Here is an 18,326-nt window from a genome sequence, read left to right as displayed (position 1 = left end):
AAAAGGCACATGAAGAGATGCTCAATGTCCCTGGCCATTAGAGAAATGCAAATCAAAACCACAATGAGATATCATCTCACACCCACCAGAGTGGCCATTATCAACAAAACAGAAAATGACAAGTGCTAGAGAGGATGCGGTGAAAGAGGCACACTTATCCACTGTTGGTGGGAATGTCAAATGGTGCAACCACTGTGGAAGGCAGTTTGGTGGTTCCTCAAAAAGCTGAATATAGAATTGCCATACGACCCAGCAATACCATTGCTGGGTATCTACTCAAAGGACTTAAGGGCAAAGACACAAAGGGACATTTGCACACCAATGTTTATAGCAGCGTTATTTACAATTGCAAAGAGATGGAAACAGCCAAATTGTCCATCAACAGAAGAATGGCTAAAAAAACTGTGGTATATACATATGATGGAATATTATGCAGCTTTAACACAGGATAAACTTATGAAGCATGTAATAACATGGATGGACCTAGAGAACATTATGCTGAGTGAGTCTAGCCAAAAACTAAAGGACAAATACTGTATGGTCCCACTGATGTGAACCGACATTCGAGAATAAACTTGGAATATGTCATTGGTAACAGAGACCAGCAGGAGTTAGAAACAGGGTAAGATAATGGGTAATTGGAGCTGAAGGGATACAGACTGTGCAACAGGACTAGATACAAAAACTCAAAAATGGACAGCACAATAATACCTAATTGTAAAGTAATCATGTTAAAACACTGAATGAAGCTGCATTTGAACTATAGGTTTTTTTTGTTGTTGTTTGTTTGCTTTTTTTTTACTATTATTATTACTTTTATTTCTTTTCTCTATATTAACATTCTATATCTTTTTCTGTTGTGTTGCTAGTTCTTCTAAACCGATGCAAATGTACTAAGAAATGATGATCATGCATCTATGTGATGATGTTAAGAATTACTGATTGCATATGTAGAATGGTATGATTTCTAAAAACAAAAAACTAAACCAGCAAACAAAGAAAAACTCTTAGCCACTGCGAATAGAAGAAAAATTTCTTAGTCTAATAAGAGCATCTATGAAATGTAGATAGCAAATATTTATCCTAACAATGAAGCCTTAGAAAAATCGCATTTAACCAGAAAGAAAACCCACAGCCTTACTTTTGTTCAACACTGAACTTAAGGTCAGTGAAGTAGGAAATGTATCAATTAGAAAATTGTTCTTGGGTATCAGTTAGAAAACTGTTCTTATTCTTATTCAATTCAAATTGAAATCCCTAGAGAATCAAGTAATATTAATAGAACTAGTAGTAGTAGAATAATATTTATAGGATATAACCTCAAAATACAAAAATCAATATCATATCCACGTATCAACAGTAACCAGTGAGAAAGACATTAAAAGAAAATTAAAGATTCCCTTCACAATTGCAACAACAATAAACCCATACAGATACTTTAGAATATATCAAAATGAAATGTTTTAAGATACGTATTGGGAAAATAGTAAAGTATTATTATATCTCAAGAAGAAGAACTAAATAAAAGCAGAGTCATATCATGTTCATGAATGGGAAATCTCATTATTATAATGAAGTCAAATCTCCCCCAATTAACCTAGAAATGCAACAACATTCCAATAAAATTCCTGATAGGGCTTTTTGGGGAACCTGAAATTGTCCTAAAATTCATATATACCACCAAAAGGCCATAAAAAGCTAAGACAATCATGAAGATTATATAGAGGAGCCATTTGCCCTATTAGAAACCAAGACTTTATTTTATATACTAGATGCAATAAGACAATGAGTTATTATTTAAAAGCATAGATAATAGACTGGTGGAATAAAGAGTTCAGAGCTGACCACCCTCCCCTCCCACTTATATGAAGATGATAAATCAGATAGGATCACAAATTCAGTGAGCAAAACGTGAACGTAATTGCTGTGGTAAACTGGTTATCCAAACACAAAGCTAAGTTGCAAGTATAGCCAAGCATGAAAAGCAAAGCTTTGGAACTTTCAGAAGAAAGTATAGAACAGAACATGTATGACCTCAGAAGGAGAAACAATTTTGTGACCAGGACACCAAAAACAGTACATACTATAAAGAACATTGATAAGATGACTTCCTTATAATTGTTAATATTGGTTCCAAAAGGCAACATAAACAAAGTTCAAAGAACAGCTACCAAATAGAAGGAGGTATGTGCAATTTATATATAATAATATCAGTTTCCAGAATTAATAAAGAATTTTCTAAAGTCAACCAGAGAACAGCTAATGAGCTGACAAAAATGAACGTATGGCTATATGATTCACAGAAAAAAAATGGCCAATAAACAAGAAAAAATAATTTATTCCACTAGCATCAGGAATGGATAAATTTAAATGATTAGATACCATCTTAGATCTAAACAATTGGCTTTTTTTTAAATTTAACGCTACCAAGTGGCGATGAGTCTGTTGAGCAAGAGTGCTCTTATCTGGCTAGTGGGATTGTAAATTGATAAACCCACTTTGCAAACAGTTTGGCAAAATCTAGTAAATCTTAAAATTTACAGACTCTTTAACCCAGCCATTAGTCTTTTAGAATATGCCCTAGAGAAATCCTCACATATATACAGAAGTGAGGTATAAGAAATTTTTTGCAACATTGAAAGAGTGAAAACTGGAAACAACCAACAGGGAAATCAAATCAATAAAAATGGTTACATATATTGTAGCATACTCATATAGTAGAATAACATATAGCACAATAATACATGAACAAGAGTTAATTTAGCCACATGTATAAATGTCACAAATGCAAGGTGAGGATAAAAAAATCATAGTTGGGTACATACAATAAATAAAATGCATGTTAACCTTAGCAACCATCATTGTGCATTAATAAAATGTGCACAAAGTAAAAGCACAAAAATATATGCAAGTGAAAAATATAAACACCAAATTCAAGATCATGGTTAACTCTGGGGAAGAAGGAAGCAGGAAGAAATGAGGTCAGAGAGGGATAAATACAGGGCATCTACTGTGTTTGCAATATCTGTAATAGGCCCTAAAAATGTTAAGTAACTATGGCAAAAGGATAAGATTTAATAGAACTGGTGAGTAGTTGCAAGGCATGGACATTTGTTGTGTTATTTTCTCTGTGTTCAAAATATTTTCCAATGTGATAAAATTTAAGAAAAACAAAGATGTCAATAGAAATTTGACTAAAGACATATAAAAATGAAACAATTTTCAACTTCAGTAGTAATCTAAGAAATAAAAATAAAAATTTGCAAAAGACAGCTCAGTTATTAAATAAATGTTTAAAAGATCTTATAATCTAATAATGACAAGGCTATACATTGCTTTCTATAAGACAATATAGCAATACATATCAGAAAACTTAAAACTGTCTATGCTCTGACCTGTGTATACCCTCCAATAATTTATCCTATGGCAACTATAAAAGATATATGAAAAATGAAAAATAGCCTAAATATCCAATAGGGAACTGTTTAAATAAGAGCATTCAAATTGAGAACATAAATGACACAGTGGCTAAAGGCATAAAGTTAAGAGACAAAAACAAGTCATAATATAAAATATATGTTCACAGAGAAAAATATCTGAATTCTCTTTTATAAAAGTACATGTGTAATCTGTATAATACATCTAAAAATTGCATGTAAGATAATTACCGTTGACAGTTGGGTGACCGTCTCATGGTGATGGCTTCAGGTAATATTTTTACCTTCTTCTTTTTGCTTTATTTATTATTTATTTATTATTATTTAAATTTTAACAACTCTCTAACTCTCATTCCTTCCACAAAAAAAAAAGTGTGGTGGACTGTCACCCATAAAGATGTGCTCAAGAGTTAATCTGTTTTCGCATGGGTGTGAACCCATTTATAAATAGGACTTCTGTGCTGGTTTGAAACTATTATGTAACCCTGAAAAGCCATGTTTTAATTCTGATCCTATCTTGTGGGGGATTCAATATTGTAGGTAGAAATTTTTATTTGATTATCTCCAGGGAGATGTGGGTGTGATCTTTTGGTCAGATGGAGATGTGGCTCCATCTATTCCAGGTGGGTCTTGATTAGTTTACTGGAGTCCTTTTAAGAGAGACCATTTTGGAGAGAACAGAGTTGACACAGATGCTAACCCTTGGGGAATAGAGACAGATGTTTGGAGATCTTGGAGCCCAGAAGACACTGCCATGAGATGTTAAGCAACCCAGAAGCTGAAGACAGCTAGGGGAAGCCAACCCTGATAAAGCAAAGTGAGGAACCCCTACAGGAAATGAGGCTGAAAACAATGGAGCCCAAGTGCAAGAGACCAGCAGACACCAGCCACGTGCCTTTCCAGCTGACAGAGAAGACCTATCAACCTATCAAAGAATTAAGGTATCTTCTCCTGGATGCCTAGTTTGGAATATTTTTATAGGCTTAGAACTGTAAACTTGTAACATAATAAATTCCCTTTATAAAAGTCATTCCATTGCAGATATATTGCATTCTGGCAGCTTAACAAACTAAACCTCTGAAAGTATATTTAGTTAAGGTGTGGATTCATTTTAATAGGAGCTATGAAAATCCTATTTAGACAAGGCCAAATTGAATCAGGGTTGACCTTAATCCATGTGACTGGGTTCCTGAGGCAGAAGAAATTCAGATGCAGTCAGTCAGAGAAAGCCACAAAAGAAGACCAAGGAGGGAGAGAGCATCTCCTAGCAGTGAAGCTTGCTGGGAGGCTATACTCCAGGAAAAGCAAGCCCCGCCAAGGGCCTGATGTTGGACTTGTAGTCTCCATAGCCAAGAGACAATAAATTCCTTTAGTTTAAGCTGACAATTTGTGTGGTATTTGTCATAATAGCCCTGACAAAGGAAGACAGTTTTAAGTGGATAGAAGACTGATAGATCGATTGCAGCTAACAGAGTTGACCACTGCAATTTCTAGGTAATGGGATTCCATTTGACTTTTCCTTCTTTTGCTTCTCTGTATTTTACAAAATTGACCCAAAATTACATGATCATTCAACAAAAGTAACCATAAGTATTTTTTTTTTTTACAAGTTGAGTATATTTGGGGTTTAATGAATGCTAAGCCATTAAGGTTTTACTAGTAGGATATTTGTTCCCAAGCGTGTTTGGAAAAGGTAACTTTGACATAGATAACTTTTATAATTCATCTCCTGGCTGGTCTTTAAGGCCCTCTTCTTCAGCAGTTACCACTTAGTTAGATTCTGTTTATCGTGCTCTCTTTGCTATTTCAAAAGGGTTAATGTACTGATTCAGAAGAATGCCAAAAGTCGCCCATCCTCCTTTCTCCATCAGGCCCTGCTTCTCTCCTTTGCTTCCTCTGCCTGTCATCTCATCCTTACATGTTTCCTGTTCTTGGAAATGATACCTTTACAGTACTCACCTGGAGAAACTGCAGCTATCCTCTTGTGTTTCTTTCTCTTGTGCTAAATTGCCTAAGAGTCAGAACTCTTTTTGCCCTCCTTTTGAAAGAAGGAATCTTGTCTTACTTGCCGTACATCCCCAGGCCAAGCACAGTGCCTGACTCCTAAGGGAACCCCCCAGGTACCGACTGCCTTCCTGTAGCAGCCATGCCACCATTTGGGCTGCTCTTGTCACAGCCACAAGAGTTCCCATTCTAATTTGCCGATGGTGATTTAACGTTTACCTAACTTTATGTAGTAATGATTTTTTTTTAAATACTGTGCATGGTATTCTTATTGAATTTTACAGGGATAAATTTTAATATTTGTAACTTAGAAAGGTATTCTTTTCAAATATATGAATTGGTGCTTTATTTCTGCATGTTGCCAAGTATTTGTTCATTAGTGGCTTCCTGATATTTAGTCCCAAGGAATGTGAACTCATTTACATTGGTTTTGCATGCAGTCCACCAACATATCTCAGAAAGCTTGTTTACCTGAATATACATGGAGTCTGTTGCTTTAACTTTGTACTTGAGTCAATTACAATTGTCACTGGGGAGCAGCTCATCGTTAATTAACAATTTACATTGATATATCGGTTTGCAGTGTCCAGACAGTTTCAATTATATCATTTCATGTGATTATCATACTATTATTTCCTTTTAAGAAAGTAGGCATCAAAACATTAAATAATTTGCCTAAGCTTTTAGAACTAGTAAAGGTGATAACTCAAAATCAAGCCAGGATCTTCTGAATTCAAATCTAATGCTCCCTCCATACGAATTCATTCATTCAACAAATATTTAACAGACACTTATTATGTACAAGTCCCTGTTATACGTGCCGAGGAGACAAAAGGAGACAAAAGGATGGAATCTAGTCTATGGGGCTTGTAAATTTCAGGAGAAACTAACTCATTATAGACATAAAATTGTGTTAAATGTTGCGAAGAAAAATAGGAAGTTGCATGGAGAGCTGCTAACATCCAGAAAAGAGCCAAATACATGTTTGAATCCCTAACTAAAGTGTTCTTTGAAATTCTGGCTACACTTGTTGAGTGCTTACTCTGTGCCAGGTCTGGTTCCAGGCACTTTCTGTGTTTTAATTAATCTCATCCTTGGAGATGGCTTCTATTATCACCATCCCCATTGCACAGATGAGGAAACTAAGGCAGAAGGATGGCATAACTGACCACAGCCACACGTCCCAGATCCCCTGACTGCCCCCTATTTCTGGAAGCTCTCTGAATTAACCACGAGCGAATGTCCCTGCTCATGCACACTTTAGCACTTGATTTAAATTCTAGGGCAAAAAGCTATTAAAACAACAAAATTGATCCAAGAGAACACAGATTCAGACCGCGAACCTCAGAAGGTACTTGTTTCCACAGTAACCTCTCACATGTGACCGAACTTGGCTTTCTCTGGTTTCACACTTGGGCCTGTTACCACGGGCCTCCGTTGCTGATGTGGATTGCTGACCTGGAGTTGAGATGAATTACCCGCTCAGCAGCAGGGGGCCAGGGCACCCGTCTTTTTTGTTGTTTGCTTGGTTTGGGTAGCGCTATTTGTTTACAGGGGATCAGCGCATGAGGAAGAGGGATGGCCAAAATGAAAGGAACTGATCACTGCCGACTGCCTGTTCACAAGACAGATTAGGACCAGAGCACTGGAGAAGAACAAGTCCCAGTGGCCTTATCTCTTGGCTCAGTCGCCTGGCCTCAATTTGAGTCCAATTGCTTAATTTTCTGCACACCCCATGAAAGCCAATTCCCATGCTGCTCTGTGTCTTCTTTATATTTCTCCATAATGTAGTTTCTGGCTGTTTAATTGCAGCAGGTTTTATGATAAGGGTTTGTTGTTTGCTGGGTTTTTTTTGTTTTTTGGTTTTTTTTGCTTTGGCAGTAGGCAAAGACTTAATTTTAAAAGGCACACTCAAACTCAAACAACCCTAAATGACTTACATGGAAAGCAGGGTGTTTTCTAGCCTTGTTTTTAAAAATATTGCAATTTTTTATTAGGCAATTTTATCATTGTTATAAATAAGTAATTGTACTGGGGAGAAGGGATAATCCTTATTTAATTAAATTCATCTATACTCCCAGGTTGGCAGCAACAAGACATATGTGAGACTAATACCCACAGCCTGCCTCTTTGCATGTGCAATTAAAAATTCACTCTACAGTAGCACTGGCAGTTTAGTGTTGCTTTTGGCATTTACAAATTCTTTTATTTTGTGACTTTTTTTTTACCATACACATATGCTGGAGCAGATGTTGCTTATTTGTTGTTTATTCAAATCTGTAGGCTCTGGCAGCTAACTCCATTGTTCTGTAATGAAGCTTTATTCACTGTCCTGTATTAGGACCCAGCGCCTACATGAGAGGCTGCGTTAGTTCCCGGTAGGATGCCACAGTTATTGCCCTTGTAGTTAGCTGTTTATAGTTGGAAGCTTGCATTGGGAGAAAACAGCAACAACAAAGGACTGGGTGGTTAGGGTCTGGGAGAGTGGAAGAGAATGGGCGGGAAGGTCAGCCAGTAACCCTCTGCTTGGTATTCCTGTCCAGTGGCCTCACACTGGCCTCTGCACTCATCTGCTCTGGGGATTTGGTATCTGAGGCTGGGAAGCAGATTATTCCTGGCTTTTCTCTTCTTTTCCTCTTTCTAGATACTTATTTTGCTCACAGATGGGCAGGGTGTCTATTGCATTTCCCCTCCCCTTATTTCAGGCACATCCATAAATTCACCCACAGTCATTCTTAGCTGCAGGAACTCTGTCCAGCACACACACCTGTTTCTCCCGTACATCATACCCGTATCACGTTTCCTCATCCAGAGACTGTTTCTGGCTGCCCCTGTCTTGGGGGTAGCCACACTTCATAGAGCTGAGAATGTCAGGTCTATGTTGACCAAGATAAAGACCTGCTGATCCCTAGAGCTAGAATGCCAATTTGGAGACGTTTGCCTTCTGGAAAACCCCTGTCTTGGCCAGGAGCAATCAATCAGAGATGTAACCACCTCCATCTGGCACATTATGACATGGAACTTCACTATTAACACATTTGTGATTCATCTTGTCCCAATGAGTGGTGCCAGGGATCAAACCACATCCTCCTTCCGCGTGGCAGCTGGGAGCACTCTAGCTTCCCAGCATGCAGTTAACACACTGGCTCCTGTGACATAGCAAGTAACAATTCTTTTAATTATCACACCTTCCCTCCCCCTCCCCACCCACTCACAGACATTTTGGCACCATGGGGATATTTTGCAGCTGGCAATCAGTACTTTTCTTAATTGACTGAGTACATTCCAATAGCGTGAAGTCTGGTATTATCCACTATAAAATGGAAAGGACAGTTGCTAGATGCTAAGTTCTATAGACATAAGACCCAACCCTTGTTTGGAGACTTTTACTTCCACAAAGATGTTATAGTGCTCATACAATAATTTTTTTTTCAAAACATACATTTCTCTTAATTTCTTTACAATAAGGTAAATCTCCTTAGGCTTGAATTCAAGGCATTTCATATTCTGGCCCTAGCCCATCCTTCTAGCATCCTTTCCTTGCCCACTACCCAGACTCGATGTGAATTGACTTGCTTGGTGTTCCACCAGCGTTCCCCACTTTTATGTCCACTTCCAACATCCTTTTCCACATATCAAAATGTACCCATTCTTGGGTAGGCAATGGTGGTGTAGTGGCAGAGCTCTTGCCTACCATGCCAGAGACCCGGGTTTGATTCCCAGTGCCCGCCCATGCAAAAAAAAAAAAAAAGTACCATACTTCAAGGTCCCAGTTCATTTATTACTTCTTCTGCCATCTCCTCCAAGATCTCTGTTCCCCAGGGATATATTTTCTTCAGTGCTTCCATAAATTTAGATCTCTAACTTAACCACAGGCCTTAGCACATTTTTGCCTTGTATTATAATCAGCTGCGTACAAAACATATGGCCCCTGCCTACAGCATTACTTCGTCTAAGGACTCCTTGCAGACATCTTTGTAGCTATCTCCAGACAACAAGTGGCACGCCTCTGCAAAAGGGTGAGCATGAGTAGTGGTTAAGAAGGAAAAAGAATAAACCTTTATTGAGCATTTTGGTGCTCTATACACAAACTATACAAAGAATTTTACATTCTTAATTCATCCTCCTGACTGCCATGGGTTTAAGCAGATTTTACCTTCATTGTGCAAATAAGGATTTGAGACTAAGGGAGTAATTGGCTCAAAGGTAACCCAGCCAGTGAGTGACGGAGCTAAGATTCAGAGTTCTGTCTGAACTCAAAGAGTTTATTCTTCCTGATGGACCCCTCTATTACCTTAGCAAAAAATTTAATTTTGCTATGTTAAAATAATTAAGATACCATTACTACAATCACCCTGAAGACCTACACTAGACATAAAAGCAATCATGAGCAGGCAGGCACGGTGGCTCAGCAGGCGGAGTTCTCGCCTGCCATGTTGGAGACCTGGGAAACGTTTCCGGTGCCTGCCCATGTAAAATAAATAAATAAACAAACAGGAGCATAGTTTTCTATGCATCTTATAAAAATGCAGGAGACCCATTGAAATACCGAGTGATGTGTTTCAGAGTCTTTTTAGAGGGTCATTCTCATCAGATATGAAGCCAAGAACCCTTTATCAATTTTAGTCTGAGAGGCTGTTTTGGAACAGGATTGGGAAATGAATTTTCACAGGCCTTTTGAGCCTAGAGAAGTGATTACAGAAGAAAGGAAGGGTGTGGCTAAGGTAGTTGGTAGGTGTCACCGAAGAGAAAGTGGAGATAGGATCCACGGATTTCAGGGCTTCATCTCATGTTCTATCCTCTTGGCTCCTTGCCCCAGCTCAGCAACTCTGCTCTTCATCTGTCCTCTCTTAGTCTCTAATTACTAGCAAGTTTGATTATAAAGGAGTTCAGGGTGAATATTGCATCAGGAGTCCAGGCCATTAATTAAGGAGTTTATGTTTTCTTCAAAAGTCCCAGAAAGTATGAATTAAATGTAAAAATCAATGGCTTAGGGAAGTGCAAGGCAAAATATTGCAGCTCCCCTTCTCCTTCTCAGGAACCTGTTGGAAGGAAGATCCCAGTGCTTGCTCTTGTGTCTCAAGTATTATCCTTTAAAGATGAGCCTGAAGCTCTTGAAAAACTTCAGCGAATAAGGCATCTAAATGAAAAAGGAACTGGTCATAGGAAGACTTTGGTTATTAGGACTCTTCCTCCCATAACTGATCTTATGCTGACCATTCTCCTTGCCTTGGAATGAGTTGGCATTTTCCTCTCCTGGTCTTCCTTGAGAAACTTGAAGCCAGAGTTGAGGCTGATTCTTTTTCCTGGGAAGAGAGGTTAGAGAGCAGCTCAGTTGCCAGGACAGCTGAGATTTTGATTGGTTTCTCTCTTGCCAACTCTAGTTTGCTTCTGGTGCCCACACAGACATCAGCCATGCTATCTGACATGGTCCATTTCCTTCAGCATGTGCAGTTTGCCCACCTGCATGGCAACCACACAGGTTTAACCTTGGTCAAGGACTGATGCATGAACCAATAGGATTCAAGAATCACTTCATAATCTATAGCATGGTATCAACTTGCAGATACTTTATTTTTATGAAATTATTTGCTTTAAAAATGTGTAGAGGTGATCTACAGAGAGTTTTATTACTGTTCCTATTGTGTTAAGTACTTAAAAAAGATGTTTTAAATTATGGTTAACTGGTTTTATTGGAAATGACAAATGAAGATGGTTATTTTAGATCAATCCTCACAGGAGTTTTTTAACTTTTTAATTGTATCATATAACACATATACAAAGCAAAGAAAGAAAAAGCAATAGTTTTCAAAGCACTCTTCAACACGCAGTTACAAGACAGATCCCGGAGTTTGTCATGGGCCACCATACACTCCTCTTAGATTTTTCCTTCTAGCTACTCCAGAGTATAGGAGGCTAGAAGGCATAAATACTTTTTAACATCACAATCGACTTTTTTCTTTTTTGTGTGAAAAATAACATATATACAAAAGAGCAATAAATTTCAAAGCACAGCACCACAATTAGTTGTAGAACATATTTCAGAGTTTGGCATGGGTTACAATTCCACAATTTTAGATTTTTTACTTCTAGCTGCTCTAAGATACTGAAAACTAAAAGAGATACCTGTTTTATGATTCAGCAATGATATTCATTTGTTAAATCCTCTCTTCTCTGTATAACTCCACCATCACCTTTGATCTTTCTATCCCTCTCTGTAGGGGGTTGGGCTATGGCCATTCTAACGTTTTCATGTTGGAGAGGTCTGTCAATAATGCTCATAGGATTTTTTTTTTTTTGCTCATAGGATTTTAAACCATGAAAGGTGATAGGGAAAAATGATTTCAGAAAACTATTGGTACATTTTCAAGTCATCATAATATGAAGGGACTAACTGCTAGAATTTTAGAAACTGGCAGAAAAGTGTGTATATTAGAGGTCACCTGATCAAACAATTTCAATAACAAGACAGATGACTTGTTCAGTGTAAACTAAGTTCAATATATAATTTGTGGATAACTTAAAAACCACATGTTCAGTTTTAAGACCATTAATGAATTTCTATTTATTAGCATGCAAGTAAGAGTATGCTTGCCTTATCATCCTATCAAATTTATGAAAACCTTGCTCTTTTCTTTCATCGTCAATGTCTAGTTGATGTGTTAAATTTAAAGACAGGGAGATGTGAAAAAAAAAAAGACAGAAGTCAGGCCACCTAAAAAAGTTGCCATATTCAAGGCAAAAAACAATTTTTTAGGTCAATAAAAACAGTTAATGATAGCAATATCAATAATGTAAGTTTTTGTGCCCTGAAAATATGACTCTTTTAAAAATGGTATTTGTTCTTTGTTAAATGTAAAGTAAATAAATTACGATTTCCTAGGGGATCGAAAACACTGATGTCTTCTAATCTTTTGCCCATTTTTAAATTGGGTTGTCATTTTACTATTGAATTGTGAGCGTTCTTTATATATATTGAATACAAGTCTATTAGATATGATTTGCAAATATTTTCTAATATTCTGTGTCTTTGTCAAATTTTCTTTTTGCTCGTCATTTGAAATTCACAAGTTTTTAATTTGATGAAATCTAATTTATCTACTTCTTTTCTTTTGTTAAGAAACCATTACCTATTACAAGGTCCTGAAGATGTTTCCCTACATTTTCTTCTAATAGTTTTATAGGTTTGGTTCTTATATTTAGGCCGTTGATCCACTTTGGGTTAATTTTTGTATTTGGTGCGATATAGGGGCTCACCTTCTTTCTTTTGCATGTGGATATTCAGCTTTCCCAGCACCATTTGTTGAAGAGACTGTTCTTTTCCCATCGAGTGGACCTGGCACCCTTGTCAAAAATCAAGTGGCCATAGAAGTGAAGGTCTATTTCTGAATTCTCAATTCAACTCCTTTGGTCTATATGTCTGTCCTTGTGCTAATACCATGCTGTTTTGACCACCATAGTATTGTATTAAGTTTTAAAATTGGAAAGTGTGAATACTAGGGCTTTTGCTGCTGCTTCTGCTTCTGCTTCTTGTGCTTCTTCTTCTTCTTCTTCTTCTTCTTCTTCTTCTTCTTCTTCTTCTTCTTCTTCTTCCTCTTCTTCTTCTTCCTCCTCCTCCTCCTCCTCCTCCTCCTCCTTCTCCTCCTCCCTCTCCTGCCCCTTCCCCTCCTCCTTCTTTCTGGATGTTTGGCTATTCAGGAGCACTTACCTTTCCAAATAAACATGATGATTGAGTTTTCCATTTCTACAAAGAAGACTGTTGGAATTTTGATTGGGATTGTGTTGAATCAGTAAATCGCATTGGCTAGAATTGACATCTTGTCACTATTCAGTCTTACAATCCATGAGCATGGAATGTACTTCCACTTGTGTAGATCTTCTTTGATTCCTTTTAGCAATGTTTTATAGTTTTCCAGGTAGAAGACCTTTACATCCTTGGTTAAATTCATACCTAGATGTTTGATTCTTTAGTTCAGATTATTAATTACTAGTATTTAGAAACCTTACTAATTTTTGTGTGCTGATCATATACCCTCCTACTTTGCTGAATTAGTTTATTAGTGCTATTAGCTTTGCTTAGATTTTTTTACACTTTATTTAGATCATATTGTCTGAAAATAGTGAAAGTTTCACTTCTTCCTTTCCAATTTGGATGCCTTTTATTTATTTTTCTTGCCTAAGTGCTCTAGCTAGAATTTCACCATTGAAATAATAGTGGTGTCAGTGGGCATCCTTATCTTCTTTGGAGTAAGAGAAGCATTTTAGAGGAATAGAGCAGATACCTAATCTTAGAGAGAAAGCATTTGGTCTTTCACTATTGAGTATGTTAGTGATGGGTTTTTCATATATGCCCTGTATCTTGTTGAGGAGATTTCCTTCTATTCCTAGTTATCTAAGTATTTTTATCAAGAAGAGGTTCTGGATTTTGTCAAATGTCTTTTCTGCATCAATTGAGATGTTCATGTGATTTTTCCCTTTGTTCTATTAATGAGATATATTACATTAATTGATTTTATTATGTTGAACCACCATTGCATACCTGGGATAAATACCTCTCAGTCATAGTATATAATTCTCTTGATATGCCATTGGATTTGGTTTCCTAGTACTTTGTTGAGGATTTTGTATCTATCATAAGAGATATTGGTCTATAATCTTCTTTTTTTGTGATATCTTTATCTGGCTTTGATATTATAGTAATGTTGGAGTCATAGAATTAGTTAGGGAATGTTCCCTCCTCTTGAATTTTTTGAGAGTTTGAACAGTATTGGTTTTAATTCTTGGAATGATTGGTAGAAGTCACCTGAGAAGCCATCTGGTCCTGGGCTTTTCTTTGTTAGAAGGTGTTTGATGGTTGATTCAATGTCTTTACTTATAATAGATCTGTTGAGATCTTCCATTTCTCCTAACTTCAATGTAAATTGTTTGCTTGATTCTAAGAATTTGTCCATTTAATCTAGTCATCCAATTTGTTTGCATACAATTGTACATAGTATACTCTTATGGTCCTTTTTATTTCTGTGGGGTCAGTAGCAAGTACCCCTGCTTGCTTGCTTTTGTAGGTGCCCTCTTTCAGGTAGAGGATATTCACTTCTGTTCCTAGATTACTCAGTGTTTTATCATTAAAGGGAGTTGAATTCATTGAATGATTTTTCTGCATCTATTGAGATGATTATGTGGCTTTGGTCCTTTATTGTTTTAATATGTTGTATTACATTGATTGATTTTCAGATGTTCAAAGAGTCTTGCATTCCTGTCAGAAATCCCATTTGATCATGGTGAATAATCTTTTTTGATGTGTTTCTGGGTTCATTTTGCTAATGTTTTCTTGAAGAATTTTGTTTCTATATTCACAATGGCTATTGGTCTGTCATTTTCTTTTCCAGTAATGTCCTTGTCTGGCTTTGATATCAGTAATACTGCCTTCATAGAATGAGTTGGGAATCCTTCTCCCCTTGCAGATTTTTTGCAAGAAATTGTGAAAGATTGATATTCATTTTTTCCTTAAACATTTGGCAGAATTCCCCACTGAAGGCATTTGACCTGAGCTTTTCTATGTGGAAGCTTTAAAATCAAAAATACAAATATTTGCATTAAAATACAGATTAAATTTCTTATTTTAGTCTATTAAGATTTTCTATTCCTTTTAGAATATGTTTCAGTGCTTTGTGTCTTTCTAGGAATGTTTTTCATTTTATTTGGGTTTTCTAATTTCCTATAATCCTTTTTATTTCTGGTTGGTTGTTAGTAATGACTCTTCTTTCATTCCTGATTTCATTAATTGAAATTTCTGTCTTTGTCAGGCTATATAGAGCCATTTCTGTTGATCTTTCAAGTAACCTACTTTGGATTTTGTCAATTCTATTTTTTTCTATTATTTTGTTTATTTCCACTTTAGTGCTTATTATTTCCTTTCTTCTGCTTGTTTTGCATTTGTTTGATCTTATTTTTCTAATTTTTAAGATGTAAGATTAGTTTATTGGTTTGATGTCTTTCTTCATTTTGATATAAACATTTGCAGCTGTAAATTTCCCTTGAACCATTGCATTAGCTTTATCACATAGGTTTTCATATGCTGTGTTTTGGTTTTCATTTACCTCAAAGTATTTTTAATTTCCTTGTGATTTCTTCTTCAATATATTGGTTGTTTAGAAATATGCTTCTTGATTTCCATAAATTTGTAAATATTCAAATTTCCTTTTGTTAGAGATTTCTAATTTTATTCCATTATGTCCAGAGAACACACTTTGTGTGATCTGAATACTTTAATGGCCAAATATATGGTCTATCATTGCTGGAAATGGAACCATGTGCCCCCAAGAGTTCTGTTCATATCCTAATCCTTGGACCCATTGATATGTACCCATTTGTAAATAGGATATTTGAAGATGTTATTAGTTAAGGTAAGCACGAGTTGAGTGAAAATATGCCTTGATCTTATAAAGCTAAATTCCTTAAAAGTAAAGGAAACCAGATACAGGAAGAATAGCTGTGGGAGAAACAAGAAGTTGGAAGTCAACAGAACCCAGGAGAGAAAGAAGTTACCACCACATGCATTCCCTAGTGATGGAAAAGCAAAAAAATTCCAAAGATTTCTGGCCAGCTAGAAGGTATTGTCTCCCAGATGGAAACAAGCCTTCTAGCTTCTGAAACTGTGAGCCAATCAATTCCTACTGTTTCACCAACCCATTGTGTGGTATTTGTTTTAGCAGCTGAAAAACTAAAACAGTCATTTATCCCAGAGAATGTTTCATGTGCACTTGAGAAAATATATGTATGTGTATACACACACACACACACACACACACACACACGCAGACATATGCTTTGTTTTTTGTTGTTGTTGAGCAGAGTGTTCTATAGTTGACTATTAGGTTCAGTTGGTTTTAGTTCAAGCCTTCCATATTGTTGCTGATCTTCTGCCTGCTTTTTTTTTTTATTAATTAACGGAAAAAAAGAAATTAACCCAACATTTAGAAATCATACCATTCTACATATGCAATCAGTAATTCTTAACATCATCACATAGATGCATGATCATCGTTTCTTAGTACATTTGCATTGGTTTAGAAGAACTAGCAACACAACCAAAAAAGATACAGAATGTTAATATAGAGAAAAAAATAAAAGTAATAATAGTAAAACAAAACAAAACAAAAACCTATAGCTCGGATGCAGCTTGATTCAGTGTTTTAACATGATTACTTTACAATTAGGTATTGTTGTGCTGTCCATTTTTGAGTTTTTGTATCTACTCCTGTTGCACAGTCTGTATCCCTTCAGCTCCAATTACCCATTATCTTACCCTGTTTCTACCTCATACTGGACTCTGTTACCAATGACATATTCCAAGTTTATTCTCGAATGTCGATTCACATCATTGGGACCATACAGTATTTGTCTTTTAGTTTTTGGCTAGACTCACTCAGCATAATGTTCTCTAGGTCCATCCATGTTATTACATGCTTCATAAGTTTATCCTGTCTTAAAGCTGCATAATATTCCATCGTATGTATATACCACAGTTTGTTTAGCCATTCTTCTGTTGATGGACAATTTGGCTGTTTCCACCTCTTTGCAATTGTAAATAACGCTGCTATAAACATTGGTGTGCAAATGTCCGTTTGAGTTTTAGCCCTTAATTCCTTTGAGTAGATTCCCAGCAATGGTATTGCTGGGTTGTATGGCAATTCTATATTCAGCTTTTTGAGGAACCGCCAAACTGCCTTCCACAGTGGTTGCACCATTTGACATTCCCACCAACAGTGGACAAGTGTGCCTCTTTCACCGCATCCTCTCTAGCACTTGTCATTTTCTGTTTTGTTGATAATGGCCATTCTGGTGGGTGTGAGATGATATCTCATTGTGGTTTTGATTTGCATTTCTCTAATGGCCAGGAACATTGAATATCTCTTCATGTGCCTTTTGGCCATTTGTATTTCCTCCTCTGAGAGGTGTCTGTTCTGTCTTTTTCCCATTTTGTAATTGGGTTGGCTGTCTTTTTGTTGTTGAGTTGAACAATCTCTTTATAAATTCTGGATACTAGACCTTTATCTGATATGTCATTTCCAAATAATGTCTCCCATTGTGTAGGCTGTCTTTCTACTTTCTTGATGAAGTTCTTTGATGCACAAAAGTGTTTAATTTTGAGGAGTTCCCATTTATTTATTTCCTTCTTCAGTGCTCTTGCTTTAGGTTTAAGGTCCATAAAACCGCCTCCAATTTTAAGTTTTATAAGATATCTCCCTATATTTTCCTCTAACTGTTTTATGGTCTTAGACCTAATGTTTAGATCTTTGATCCATTTTGAGTTAACTTTTGTATAGGGTGTGAGACATGGGTCTTCTTTCATTCTTTTGCATATGGATATCCAGTTCTCTAGGCACCATTTATTGAAGAGACTTTTCTGTCCCAGGTGAGTTGGCTTGACTGCCTTATCAAAGATCAAGTGTCCATAGATGAGAGGGTCTATATCTGAGCACTCTATTCGATTCCATTGGTCGATATATCTATCTTTATGCCAATACCATGCTGTTTTGATCACTGTGGCTTCATAATATGCCTTAAAGTCAGGCAGTGCAAGACCTCCAGCTTCGTTTTTTTTCCTCAAGATGTTTTTAGCAATTCGGGGCACCCTGCCCTTCCAGATAAATTTGCTTATTGGTTTTTCTATTTCTGAAAAATAAGTTGTTGGGATTTTGATTGGTATTGCATTGAATCTGTAAATCAATTTAGGTAGGATTGACATCTTAACTATATTTAGTCTTCCAATCCATGAACACGGTATGCCCTTCCATCTATTTAGGTCTTCTGTGATTTCGTTTAACAGTTTTTTGTAGTTTTCTTTATATATGTTTTTTGTCTCTTTAGTTAAATTTATTCCTA

The 18,326-nt window shown here is 36.5% G+C and overlaps 1 protein-coding gene and 1 long non-coding RNA gene across 3 annotated transcripts in view; one reads left to right on the top strand and one right to left on the bottom strand.

The window, feature by feature from the left end:
• ITPRID1 (ITPR interacting domain containing 1) overlaps nucleotides 1-18,326 on the top strand; it is a 148,321-nt gene that overhangs the window by 80,092 nt on the left and 49,903 nt on the right. The gene's annotated exons all lie outside the window — the stretch shown is intronic.
• The window catches only part of LOC143650093 (uncharacterized), a 44,446-nt gene continuing 36,782 nt past the window's right edge, over nucleotides 10,663-18,326 (bottom strand). Inside the window, exon 3 of the long non-coding RNA XR_013159357.1 lies at nucleotides 10,663-10,747. This is a non-coding gene — a long non-coding RNA (uncharacterized LOC143650093). The remainder of the gene's footprint in view (nucleotides 10,748-18,326) is intronic.

The sequence above is a fragment of the Tamandua tetradactyla genome, chromosome 1, assembly GCF_023851605.1.
Source record: "Tamandua tetradactyla isolate mTamTet1 chromosome 1, mTamTet1.pri, whole genome shotgun sequence".
Taxonomy (NCBI): Eukaryota; Metazoa; Chordata; class Mammalia; order Pilosa; family Myrmecophagidae; genus Tamandua; species Tamandua tetradactyla.
This window is presented reverse-complemented; position numbering and strand designations above follow the sequence as displayed.